Source organism: Danaus plexippus, chromosome 12, assembly GCF_018135715.1.
Source record: "Danaus plexippus chromosome 12, MEX_DaPlex, whole genome shotgun sequence".
In the NCBI taxonomy this organism is placed as follows: domain Eukaryota; kingdom Metazoa; phylum Arthropoda; class Insecta; order Lepidoptera; family Nymphalidae; genus Danaus; species Danaus plexippus.
The window spans coordinates 6719080-6734148 of record NC_083545.1 but is presented as its reverse complement, the minus strand read 5'-3'; the positions used below and the strand labels follow the sequence as shown (position 1 = coordinate 6734148).

At 29.2% G+C, this 15069-nt stretch overlaps 2 protein-coding genes across 4 annotated transcripts in view; one reads left to right on the top strand and one right to left on the bottom strand.

Moving 5' to 3' along the window:
• LOC116772489 (uncharacterized) overlaps positions 1-15069 on the bottom strand; it is a 47611-nt gene that overhangs the window by 12105 nt on the left and 20437 nt on the right. Inside the window, exon 2 of one of the 3 annotated variants that reach the window (XM_061522200.1) lies at positions 8783-8825. The exons of 1 other annotated variant lie outside the window; for it this stretch is intronic. The gene's annotated coding sequence lies outside the window, so the exon portion shown is untranslated. The remainder of the gene's footprint in view (positions 1-8782; positions 8826-15069) is intronic. One more of the 3 variants, XM_061522199.1, reaches the window with a different exon arrangement.
• The window catches only part of LOC116772500 (lipase member H-A-like), a 33084-nt gene continuing 30295 nt past the window's right edge, over positions 12281-15069 (top strand). The window contains exon 1 of the mRNA XM_032664714.2: positions 12281-12456. The gene's annotated coding sequence lies outside the window, so the exon portion shown is untranslated. The remainder of the gene's footprint in view (positions 12457-15069) is intronic.

Sequence of the window (15069 nt, the reverse complement as noted above, 5' to 3'; positions counted from 1 at the left end):
AAATTTAAGTAAATTTAAATTACTATTTATACATCTATGACTCCAAAAAGATGTCATTCAAATAATATTATTTATCTGTAACATGTATTCGTTAATTACTTTTAACCTTTGAAATAATCCAACGATACAAGCAACGCAACTTCAATTAGTTTCTGCACTCAACGGTTTGTAATAGGTATATTTTTATGGCGCACGATTTCACGGGATTTAGTTAATACCATGCTTTTATAATATTTCCCTCCAAGGCTATAAACCTTGACCTGGATATAGCAGGCATTTAACATTTTATAATTAATCCACAATATCATTTCATGTGAAATCATAGACATTTTTTTTAACTTTACGTCTTTATTATATAAATAAATTTGAAAAGAAAATAGAAGAGAAGAATATTTTAGGATTCTTTAAATAAGTATTCCTTCTTATCTTCACCTTTTATAATAAAAGATATACTTATTAAAATTTACCTTCTTTTCATATCTGACTTTTTTGTGAGTCACCCGTATTTGAAAATTTTAATAAGTACCTCGTCAAGTTTTACGTTAGTACACAGAAAAAAAATACGTTGTCGATGTGACAATTTCCGTTTTATGTCCGATTAGAAACTAAATTTTCAACAGAAATAATAATATAGTTCAGTCCGGTGAGGTAATAATAAAAAGAAACAATGTTTTATAGATATGGTCAGTAGTTTTGTACAGAAGCTACGGAATCGAATCGAACTTAAATAATTTTCGTAACATTGCATTCACTATTTGTTTTGACATCTCGGTTACGCATTCGATTTTTAAAAAAAGAAACCTGCTGTCGACCTTGACTTGACGTATAGAAAAATATAGATTCTTGATTGTATTCGACATTCCTATTACAATGGCATAACGTATAAAATCAATGCCTGGAGAGGAGATACACGTAAGATTGCCCGCCATTAGACACCAATTTCATAAGGTCTATAAAACATGTGATTTATTATGACACGGCGGGTTTTTATCGATTGGTATTTAACACGGAATCAACATATAAATAACTTTCAACTTTGTTTACATACATAAATTTACAAGAACAAATTTCACACGCCCGTCAAAGTATTGGTACATCAAGTTATTAAATATTGGAAGCTATAAGGTTAAAAGTGACTTCGTTCCCTGTGGATGTTTAATTCATGTGATGTTGCTCGTTTTATATGACATACTGCTATTTTACGTTTATGTCTACACAAAAAACTAATTTTATCGTCTGTATAGAACGGCACTTGTTTTGATGGTAAATTTAGAATTTTATATAAAATTAGAAACAAAAGAAATAATTTCCTACGTAAACCTTAAATTATGCTTTAAATTTTTTAGGAGCCGGGAAAAAAAAATTAAAATCAAAATAAAAAAAATGCAGGAAAAAAAATTAATTACATCATGCTTTAGATTCTTTTAATAACAATAAAATCGCATTAGTTAATCTTAAACGCATTTCTAAAATACGTAGTCTGTGGTCATAATATTCATAGTGTGTATGTGTGTATGTGTGTGTGTGTGTGTGTTTGAACCACTTATCGTTGTGAAACATTGCTTTTGCGAAGGTGTGGTTACTTAAACAGCAACTTACAAAATAACATTTGAATGTTACCATTTGAATTAATTTTATTGTTTGTCTACATTTTAACAGACATTAGGATAGAGTTATGTATACAATTTAAAAGTTTTGAAGGCAAATTCTAGGAAGGAATATTGGATAGTTTTTGGTTCTAAACTTATCTGTTTTCTCATAAATATATTTTATTGAGAGGGAGCTCTAATTACAATTTATATAAACTACGATAAATTCGATGGCTGTTTTTGAATCTTTGAGAGAAGATCTTTCCGATGATAACGTTTACAACGTAATTAGAGATGAAATAAAGTCTCAGCGTTATTCTAGTACGTTTACGACCGGATAAATAGTTTTAGTTAAATAGATGCAGGAATGAATATATATGTATTAAATTAACCAAATTATATGTAATATAATCTTTATTCAAACCAGCATGGTATTAAACTATGAAAGACATTGTAAATATACAATGGCAATACAATATATTAATATTATTACAAACTGAGCATAAAATTAAAGTAAGTCTGGTCTAGTCCAGTCTAGTCTAGACTGAGCTAAGCAATAAAGCTAACCGTTTCTTTGTTCAGTCGTTATCTTAAATCGTTGCGGCAAAAGGATACCATCGAATACACACGAAATATAATTATCGCCCGGCAACGGTTTGTTGCACTTGGTACTATATAAATGAAAAGATATATTATGTCTATTATAGTTGATGGAACTATACATTGAGAGCTAAGTGGAATAAATCTGATTATGAATGTAGAGAAACTGAACGATTTGATTCCACTCATTAATATAACGTAACTAGTAGTGCGACTTGGAATAAAATATTTTATTAAATATGTCATATTCTTGACGTAATTACGTTTATAACACGAATTCGCAAGATATTTGTTTGGTGACGAAGATGAATATTTTTTTCGTCGTCGGCAGTGTAAGTCAACAGGCGTTATAAAACAATTCTCATGCCGTTCACAAGGAAAGCCAAGTACCGTTCGAACTGAGTTTTATTAGCGCGGCAATGATTTTCGATTTAATAGCTTCAGACATTACGCTACTGACGTCCGAGTCGTAAGTCTGAAGATAACGCCGGAATGGAATACGGATGTCTGAAGGGGGTTCAATAATAGTTCTGATACTACGGATACTTATCTATACAGTTTCTGGGATAGAACTTAAACATTACTATTGAATGAAATATTTTAAATTTATATAATAGATTCTGATACGAGATTGTGTAGACGGCTTTTATTGACGGTAGTTTGAGAAACGGTAATAATGTTAATATTATTATAAATAATTGTTATCTGATTAAATTTTACAATAGCTTTAAGTTATTGGGACACAAATAATATTAAATAATCGAATTCTGTAATGTTTTGAAAGGAATAAGACAAAGTAGAAGGTCATGTTGGGGTTTAGAAGATTTTTTAATTTTTTTTAAATTCTTTCACTTTATTTTAGGAATATATATATATATACTCTGTAGGTTACTCTGTAGGTATACAATTTATTTAATTTTTTATGCAAATACTAACATCGATAAAAATAATGTGGCCTAGTTATTGATATCTTGCCAAATATTCGCTTCACAGGTATGGTTGTATTGTAATATATATGGTATAATAAACTAGTAAAATGACCGAAAATATATACTTAATCTTGATATCAAAGTATATTTATTACAGGAACTGGTATGTTTAATCTCGTAAATCATTTCACAACATTCACATCGCTTTTGGTAAGCAATCTCCGCTTATTTGGCTCGCTGTTTGATACAATAACGAACAGTAAACGCTATCGTCCGTTAGCAGGTGTATCTTTTAATTGGTGGTTCTGCATTTGATATCGATGTGTACCATCTACACAAACGCCGTGAACACGCTAGGTTATTCGCATGGTAATGAGAATAAAACATTGATAGAGACATAATATGCTATCGAGGAGGCGTGGCGTATGTTGATGAAAATTGTATAAATAGTAGGATGTTAAAAAAAATAAGAAACGCCTTTAGAAAAAATCTTAGCAAGATCATCATATTCTTATAGGAGATATGTGGTGAAAAATTTCTACCTATTAGTGACTTGGGTTGGAGATGATTCATCACTGGTTATAATCGAGCATTTACTCGACTGACCGCACAAGATGGACGCACCGAGGCGATAATGCACATCTCGAGGAGTCAAAACGAGGGTTGACACTCTAAATGCTCGTGGAGAAACTAAACGTGCTGGTCAAGTGCTATCAAAGTTACCTTGGACACAACACGTGGGCCATTTTCTCTGATGACTTGCGTCTTATAAATTACTTAATAACCGAGAGTTTAATAATCAACTCTACATGTGAATATTATTATATTATGTATCCTAGTAGGTGGGCAAAAGTGCGAACAAGACAAAGAGTATTTATATTACAAAACAGGACATTATAACACAGAAAATAGAAAGACAATAGTGACTTAGTGTGACAAGAAACTAATAGTAGTTTCTTGTCTCGTATATTTTAATTTGTATTTAATGTTGTAAATATTCTTAAATTTAATAATTACGAGATAGTTTTAAACATTATTTGTCTATAATTAAACTAGAAGATATCGGATAAACGACATTTGTTATTTTATATTTGCATGAAGTAAAAAGCAATCTTGAGCATCTTTTCGTGTGTAAGCCATGTAAGTCATTAGCGGCAACTTAATTGGAAGCCGTGTTTTGGTATCGATTTTGTAACGATGTATCGATGTTGGAGTATGTTCAACCAATTTACTCAGCAAACAGAGTTGGTCTGTTCTTATTAAATGATAAATTCGTCAGATTTTACTATGATAGCATTCATGCAAGGTTATTTATTATGAAGTAAGCAGCTGTATACATTGAGAATTATTATTGGAGACCTTTAAATACTTCTATGGCTTGTTTATGAATGGTTACAAATAATTCTTACATTGATTTCATCTTATAATATGACATTATCATAATTTGAACAGATAAAGAAATTTTTTTAAGGTACTGGAAATTATTTTTAAGTATTTTTTAAACAGCAACATTTATATATTTAATATGCATTACACTTAACCACTGCACTTACTACTTGGACATGATTGAATTTGAAGAACCATTACGAAAAAATTTGTGCAAATTGGTTGATTTATGAGCATATAATTAAGAGAATTGCTATAAATTGCTATAAATTAATCCGTTTAACTATAATAATAAATAAACACACTATTTAACAAATAAAAATGTAATGATCGATGCAACGCATGTGGCATTTATATTTATCATCTTAATATGAACTAGAAATTTCAGCATCAGTGAACCAGTGATATGAGTTAGTACACTAAATAAACTATTACACTCGAAAATTATCCTTAAAAAATTTGCTTATAATTCGTCTTTTTACGTATACAAACATACAACAATCTACATTAACATTAATGATAAAAAAAACTCTTAACGCCGAGTTTGTAGTCCGATGAAAACATGAAGTAAGTATACCGGTGAGGTGTTTCGGGCAATGCCCTTAAATCGGCAAGGGCGTTCACGAGTAAAGGAAGCTAAGATAACGGTCTTATTTGATACATTGTTGATTGTACCTGTTACTTAATAATTATTTCGTACACAACACGTCAATATTAATTTTATAATAACAATATTAATATCGTAATAAACCAAATGTCTTAATTTTTTAGTATACATAGAGAACTTGAATTAAGGTAAACTTTAAATATTTAACCGTGGAACGTCCAGTAATGTTAGTTTACTGTACGTAGTAAACAGTAAACACCTCATGGCTAAGAATCGACTGAGATTGTAATCGTCGTAATAAATAGCTAAGTTTGTATTGTTAGAAGTACTGTTTGCTCTCATATTTTATATTGTTATGGCGTATAGAATTGTAGTCTAGAATTTATATCGATAAATTGATATAGTGATAGGAATAGTTATACAAGGCATGTAACTGAATTGCATTTAATAAAGTCCTACTTAAATAAATAAATAATAAAAAAATATATTTTTTAACAGTTCTATTCCAGAACAAAACAAGATATGTCCGTTAATGTAAGATCAATTATCAGTATTTAATAGAATTTTATTAAAGTACAATGCTTTGCAAGTATCTATAAAAATTGAAAAAAAAGGAAACAATATTTTTAGTATAATTTTAGATAGAACCCCCAAAAAAATGATAATCACAATAGATTTAAAGATAATAATGAAAATTTTTGCTAACGTTAAGAAGACGAGAAGATATTGAAATTTTAAACTTTCGAAACATAACTGTAAGATAAATAAATACTCCCAAGTTTATTAAATTATTCAAACACGTGTGTATGTATGTGTGTTATATGTATAACTCGTAAATTAGGACCGTACCGCAGGTCAAAGTCAGCATTTTTCGTAATTACGTAATACAGCGTGAAAAGGGCTTAAGAATTCCCCGACGTGAGAAAGGAGAGTAGCCTGTGATGGTGCAATTATAAGGCGTTTGAATTCGCTGATATTTTCATACAAAGCGTATATTAAATGTTGTATAAAAGAAAAATATTTAAAAGGGAAACAAACCGATGTTAAAATCCTATTATAACGATCAGCTTAGTACAGTACGAATTTTCATGTCGATTTGAGAATTATAGAATTATAGAAATAATGAAATAAAATTATGAAGTAATAAAATAATTATATATATACACATATAGTGATTTAAATAAATTTTTCAATAAATACCGTAACGTAAGTCCGTTCTTTGAACTGTCAATATATCTAGATCCCGTGACTTATAACCCATTGAAATGAACACACGCAATACGAAGTATAAATTGAACGTTGAACATTAACGTAATATTGATCGAATTAATAATAATTATGTTTTGATCGGAATCGTTAAATTATTTTTAACGGAATTTGTTAATTTTGTTGTATTGTATTATTATTTGTAATGCGAAAATTTATTTTCTGTTATTGCACTTATAGGCAAGATTGTTCATTGTAATAACAAGTTATAATATATATTAGAAATAATAGGATAATTTAATTCATAATTTATATAATTAAACTAACGGATGTAACGAATTGGTAAAATTTTTAACAAAAATTTTTTTAATGTGTCAGCCATTTCGTTTAATATGACGTAAATGAATACGAGTGGAGGTTATTTATATAGAACTGTATTAAAGTTAAAATTAATTGAAGAAAGTATTTTTAATACTGGCAGTACGAAATGATATATATTTTTATTAAAAAAAAACATTAAACTGTTAGAACATAAAATATTTAAAAACATGTGTTTAATTTGATATTTTATAATACCTATTTTTTAATTTATGTTGGAGTAGTATAATCTGTTGAGATGTGCGCTGGCTGTTTTGTTTTATAAAAAGTTTTTTATTGTCTTTCAAGGAATAAATTTCCCCATGTAAACTAGTGTTCTTCATAAATTTAATGATTCCTCGTAACGTTTCATCTCCAGTCATTATTACGTATATATAGTATAATTAATAAGAAAATTAACACTGTAATTACATTTCCATAGCATGCAAATCACTTGATTGTGTTAATAGCGTTCTGGATGTTGTTATAAATTACTTAACACATTACAATTATTAATGATTGTCTCAATCTATTATTATTCAATAAGCGGTAGATGGAAATATAATTAAGGTTTAATTCTATTAAGTATTTAAAAATATTTTTTAAAGACTTTGAGTAAAGAGGTTAATTTAACGAAGTTTTATATTTTTCATAACAGATGTCACTGTCACTAAAATATTTTTTGTTTAATATTGGCAGTTTCATTGTCACACATCATTTTGCCATTTAAGTTACCTTATAAATAATATTAGACTAATATTGTGTGTTAAACTTTAAATATAATTGTTAACCGTAGACTAAATATAATAAAGTGCAAAATGGTTTGAAACCACAATAGAAAGTCCGTTTAACACGTTCCACATTGAGGTAGGTCGATATTCGACCGTGTGGGATAAATATTATAATCTCCTTATTCGTATTTATCATTTTTACCTCACCCATATAATTATATTAATACTGATAAATGTCTTTCAATGGAACGAAATAGAATTTCTTAATCTTATATAATGTGAAATATCCTTCACATTCATTACAAATGAACCAACAATACCACGGTTGTGTATAATGAAAGTAATTTAAAAACTAATTAAGTTAGAACTACATTAGACGCTACAATTAAGATGTATACCGGAATGTGTGCATCATCTATAATAAAAAAAAAAAACAAACCGCTCGGTCTTGACTGACATATTAATTAAAAACAATTTATTTACAATATGGCCGCCGCGTTGTCGATATTGATCTACAAGCGGCATCACTGAGCTGGGCTGTTGTTACATTTCCTTTTGTAAATGTAATTATAGATGTTATACAAAGGCTACACGCGTTTTGAGAATCATTCAATTATATTGTAATGAACTTTATTAGCTTATAACAAATTTACGTTCTGTTTGAATGGTTTTTGATTATATTCATTTTGATGCTAATCAAATGACTGTGTGGTTTCTTACGTGTGGGAAAAGGAATGGGGATAGAATATTTATCAATCTTTTCGGGCGCTTCTTGACCGAACACTGAAAATGCGTTTTGTTGTTGCATTTATAATGAACCTATATCTAAATATTGTGTTTAATTCAAACTTATTATTATTTGTGTGATCGATAATGTTTATATTTTTTGTTGTAAAACCTCGTATTTCCTATATAAAATGAATCCATTACTTTTACAATATCTCCCTATAAACAGACAAGTTAAAGTAACAGGTTCTAAGTACTAAAAGGTGAACCTAATTTACCTGCAAGTGTTCAAGTCTCCTTTGAAATATAGCCTGAGTGTAGTTAATCTAAGTTATCTACGTGCCACTTATCTAGCCATCTAGATTTTCTAGGTCAGGTCTTTAGGCTATATTACCTTTGGTAGTGATGGTATGAAGCGTACACAATTCATTAGGTTTTTGAGGCATGTTGTGGTGTGGTTGAATTGAAATAGAAAAAAAGGTAAACGCAAATAAATGTAAACAATGTGAAAAAAAATAATAATTTCATTAAAAAAGGATCATAATTATTCTTGCAGCATTTTATGTCGATATAAAAATGTCCGCTCGAAATAGTGAACAATGTGAATGAAAAGTTGATCTAATAAACGAAAAAGCTTATTTAAATACATACTCACTTTCATTGGAGATGTCTGGGACTGAATTTAAGTCTTATTCTGTAACAAAAAAACACAAAATAATTCAAATTTATTAATTAATATTATGATTTTACACGTAATAATATTTTCTATTTTATTATCGCGGTCTCTTGTGGTTTGAGGTATTTACTAATATAAGACACGGTTTAAACAGGCAAATCGCATTTAATAAGGTTTGTCCCTTTGTCAAGATGTCCATCCTTTAGAGGCGGAAGTCGGGAAATCGAAGAATTACACTACTGATAACAGAAACATTGAATATTATTTTAATGGAGGACTGGTATTCTGTTGCCTATTGACGTGGACGAAGTCATGAGCGGCAGCGTTTAGCGAGGCTAAAAAAAGTATTTGAAATAATTTAAGAATGTTAAATTTATTATACGTATGCGGGTATATATATAATATTAAATGACAGAATGTTTTGAGATCTAAAATAATTTTAAGAGCTATTTAATACTAAACTTTGCAATAAAAGAATTAAGTAAAGATATATGTATAATAGCGTCCATCTGACGGAACAGGTCTATTCATAACTAAAGCTTGTATGTTTTCTGATGTCTTGAACCAAATGATCTAGCTCTCCGAATGCATATAAACTCTTCACCTTGTGACTTGCACCACACACCAGTGCCTTCACTAAAACTGGTAACAAGATAGCAGGACGATATGTCGGCGTTGTCGGATTATAATGAAGAACATCTTGAGACTATGACGGACATTCTGATCTGGAGCCCCGATTCGTCGCTGTTTTAACTGTTATTGTCGTTGAAAATTATAGTATAATTATACTGCAACTTATTTAATAATCTGTGCATGAAATTTGTACGCAAGCACTGTTTCTGTTAATCTCTTTTGGATTCCACACATTGGTTACACAAACGTTACCTTCAAATTAATTTGTTGGTAATATTTACTGTAGAAATTAACACACTTCAAGACACACCCTTGACTAAAACACGCGAGTTTAGTTATATTCGAATTTAGGTATTCAAGCTACAAATTTGTCTTCGATATAAATAAACGACGGTTTCATAAAAAAAGGTGCCATTAAATTTTGCACCGTGTTCATTATAAATATCAAATAAATATAAACCTTGATAGCATAAAAATAGAGTTTTAATTCCATGTATGATCTACTGTAAGCGTGCACAGTGAATCGTGCAAAAACGCAGTGAGATCATCGCTGAGGTCTCAGTCATTAGAGTGTAGACAAGATCTGTAGAGGCTGTGATGTTGACAAGAAACGACAGAGCATCGTTGACAACAAAGGTTTAGTGGCATTCTTTTTTTCAATGCCACAATTAAAGGACACAAAGAGCCAACCAAACAAGATAAAATTAATAAATAAACTAACATATTTGATTTACTTCGAATTTATGACTCCTAAACCCAAATTATGGTCTGTGTTTTTAATCAAGAGGACCAACAGCATTTATATACGAACATATATGGTGAAAATTGATTATAAAAGATAATAATAATAATTGATATAAAAATATGAGAGAGTATACAGAACTTATTTGTTAAGAAATAATATAAACTCGATGGCTCTTAAAGTACGAAAAAAAAAACATGATTCATTTTATTAAGATTTCACAAAATGCTTTTTTAAAGGGCAATCACAACACGACATAATGTTGTATCCACACCAGATGACCGTGTCTAACTTTACATAACGGGTTATTATTTAGTACTAAGACACTACACTACTACTATTCTACTAAGACTACTCTACTACGACACTATTAAATGTGTGACTTGATCTAAAATCATTATACATATATCAATATTTTTATTACGATATTAGTTTTGTGTTGGTGTACATAAAGCCCATTCTATAGAAATTGTCATACTTTTCTCGATACCTAAGTGTGAGCATTTTTTCCTTATACATTTATTTTTTTGTAAATTTTTGTAAACGTCATATTAATTTTATTACGAAAATACTTTTGATTTATGAATAGTCAAGAACGTTTTACTGGTTTTGCCGGTTTTTATATACATATATCAATATTAATCTAATCAAAGATTATATAAAACAATATTTTAAAAGCTGTTTTGTATATAAATTAAAGTTTATATATTTTCAACAAGTTATCATTCTTCTATAATTTGTTTTAGAATAAGAAAATACTTAATGAATTTTAAGAGGGAGATTTTTTCGTTTTTTTTTTTTTTAAATTACAAATTTTGGTCTAAATGTCGTAAATACAAATAGCCACGTTCCAATCTTTAAGTACACAAGAGAAGAGATGATACAATATCGATCTATCTCATTTTCTTTTTTCAAAAAGAGAGAGATAGAGAAAAATTGATACGACTTATTTGAGGTATTATATTCTTATAATCACGTAATTTGAAACGAAAGTTAAAAATTATATGTTTATGTAACATCTTAATATGTTTAAATTAATACTTTTCATGACAGTTATTTACTTTGCAATGTGAAGTTATGTTATATAAATAAATCAAAATGAAGACGGAAGATTCAAAAAAATATTATATATCGTAAATGAAAAATGTATCAAAAAAGTAAAAAAAAAGTACCGCTATAAACAATTAGGTATTATTTGTAAAAAAAAAAAGTAATCTCGTTAGAATTTTGTTGAATGTTATAAAAGTATAATAAAACAATTAATTTGCCTGTGTTAAGACACACCTGTAGTAATTTAAGTACAGATACCCCTACTAAAGAAATCTTTAATTATTATTATTGCTGCTTACATGTAAAATGGTTTTAACGACTCTGTATCAATAATATAAAATTTCGAGTTTAACTTAATGTTTCGCTATAACAGACACAAAAAGACAAATTATATCGCTCACATTAAAAACGATATCAAGGTGAGTTCCAACGGTAACTGAGATTGTATATAACAAAAAAAAAAATCGAAAAGAGTATTTATTGCTACGAAGTTTTAATTGGTACTGACCGGACGAAACAATCTTTATAACTGTACTGACATGGGAAACGTATTTCCTTGGGAGTGGTTCGTCGAAATCATCTCCAAATATATTAATCATTCCCATTAATTAATGCCAAAAACATCAAGACATTTATTTCGCGGCTAATGAAGAGCTATGGCTTGTGTTATTTCAATTTGTCAACGAGACGTTGAATTATGTATGAGAAAAATTTTAATGCAATCGAACGTGTACATTGTGTTGAAAATATTTAGTAAAAATTGTATGAACATATAACTACAAGATTAAACAAGATGTTTGAACGTCCGCTTTCTGTGAGAGGGTCTTGAATTAACCCTTAGAACGAGTTCGCGGTCGAAATACGGCATTTTTTTAAATTTATAACTCAAATAAAACTTTTCGTTCAAAAGTTTGTAATGGTGACGTGCACTAAGAGATCTTTATAATCTTGTTTATTACATGTATCGTTCATTACGCTTGCATTTTAATAGAACAGCTGTTACTTATCTATATTTAGGGAGCTGTTCATATAAAAGGTAACCAAGAAATCAGACGCAAACAGAAGTGTCATCGGGCTGTGTCAAGTTCTCAACCTTACATTGATCTGTGGTCTACTAACGGAACAGCTGTGGTTTATATGATATACGAGAAATAAGGCTTTATGACGAACCGGAACAAGGAACTAGAGACATTATAGAAATATTATATCGAGGAATATTATTAGGTAAGGCTTTCGAATATTAATAACTGTGTGATAATTAAACTAATTGGTCGTACTGATTGCTGTTGATATATTTGTAAATTATTCATAGAATATTGTGGGATATTGTACAGGTTGTATTATTGGTCTTTTGTTAGACGTTTCGAGTATAAAATACCAGAATCTGACCGGAAATGACGAAGCGAGACCACAGGTTAATTTAATTATCACGCTTTTTGACGATACGTTGTTAGTTTTTAGTAACATATACTGTAAACAAATTTTAAACACAAATGTTAAAAAATCTTATAACTGTAAACAAATTTGTTGGTACAAAATTGCTTAAAAAAATTAAAATCGTAGAATCGTAGACATGTAATTACATCATTATTATTTAATTTCACTGAATTCACAGTTATGAAGGAAAAGTTATTTTTTTCTATTAAATTTAGTTTCTCATTCAGATAGATGCGGAGACGTAGTGGATCCGGGATTATAAAAAAATAAAAAAAAGAATTTGAAATATATAGATTTAAAAAAATATCGTTATCTCCAAGCAGTATATATTTATATTATCTGTGTTTCCTAGTATCCCTGTTTAATATATCATTTTCTCAGCTATATTTAACGTGGCTCCAAAATAAAGGTCTGACTCACAGAAACTAAACATATATAACGCACAGGTTCATAAGAACAAGCTTTTGAATTTGAAAACTATTTCATATGTTGTTTGGAACTGATTATTATTTTTTACTAATAACTAAATTTTATTAAAATTTAATTCATATAAAATATTTTAATAGCTGAACTTAATTTCTCTATTCTGTTTCCAACACTTTTTGATTTAAATGAAACGAATACTTTCGGAAGTACTATGCGTTTTTCTTATTAAAAACTAGATGCTTCCGATGTTTTGTTTACGGTACAGCATCAGTGATCACGGACAGACGAGACGAAAAACTTTAAACTTTTAGTTTTTAGTAGGTATATAATATGTAACTAACATTTAGTATTATTGTTTTAAATATAACGTATGTGTGTAACCTGACAAAGAAACCTCTTTCAATATTGTTGGTCAAACGCAAAAACCTTTATTGCTGTCAAAATAAAACACTTGGGTTAGTCACATTATCTTGACATAGGTGAAAACGGTTCTACGCGCGTATTTAAGTGCATATTGCGTTTTAGAGAAATAAGTAACAGGATGTGTATGGGAATGGACTGAAACGCTAACTCGTTAAAGACAGACGGACGGCGTATTTAGAATAGTTGAAAGGTTAATCGAAATCTTTAACTTTAACGGAGGGTTACGTTTGGTTAAAGGATTAAATAACTAACGGTTTAATCGTTGACTCGTTTTTAATAGACGCTTCATTTTATAGAAGTGCTTCAGTACATCTATCCAGTATAATCGATATCTTTTTCATTGAAATCAATTCAATTTATGACTCCTGTTATTGTTTGTTACTCGTAAATTTAAAAAAAAAAAAAAAAAAAACAATTTATAATGAGATCTAAGATTTTCGAGTTACGAATTAAATTCCCAGATAAAACAACATTCATTAGGACTAATAACGAACCTTATTTTTATGCAATGAATTTATATGGAATGAAAATTATAATTAATTGTGTAATCTATAAACACGAGCAATCCCCAGCTATAACATCTCATTAGCCGGTACATGTGTCGACGGCCTAATAACATTCCGTCCATAATTCCACAAAGATATTAAAAAACAGCACGTGAATAGCAGTCAAATTAGACGTAGCGCTTCGCTGGCATTAAAATAACTTTGATGTTATTACAAGTCGGTAAAATAAAAGCTTCAACAATTATAACACGCTCATACACGAACATTAATTACATCAATGATAATTGTATTTAGAGTGATTTGAGGATGTTACACTTGACAGTTATGTAATAACCAGTCATTATTTGTCATAACTAAATGCCTTTCTTATTGTTATGTCCGCGAATTACTTGGAGTAATTAGTTGGTTACTTAGCACCAATCCAAAGGATTTTTATATTATAATACTGTATTAATAAATCGTTCATATTAATTTTCAAACCTTTTAATAGTTTTATTGATTTTGAACGGTGATTAAATTTTACTTAACTTCTTGTCAGTGTTGTCATTTTAATTAAATATATGAGGTCAAAAACTGATTATCGACTTATGTTTATTTCATAGAGTTTAATCATTTGCGAAAATAAAAATAGTTTTGACTGAAATAATCTGTTATTGTGACTCCGGCTTATCTAAACTTACGCAAAAACTGTTCCAGACTGTAAGTAGATATATAATTAAAAAAGAAGAATTTTTATTACGAAATGTTTCGTGTAATAGCAACAAATAAATAGAACCACATTCAAATCCAAGGCAATACATTTTAAACTCAATTAATGCATTAACGCAATGTTACGCCACTTGACAGATAGCACTCATCTGTCAATGTCACGCAACTCATCCCTTTGACAGCTCGGTGACATTTGTAACGTCAACAACCTGTCACGAAAAACGAAAGTGGTTTCCGAGGTTACTTTTTCATAAAGAGTTTGCATGTAAACATCGATTCTGGTTATTGAGACCTTTTTTTTTATATAAATGGTTCCTGATTGCGCATGTTTAGTGAG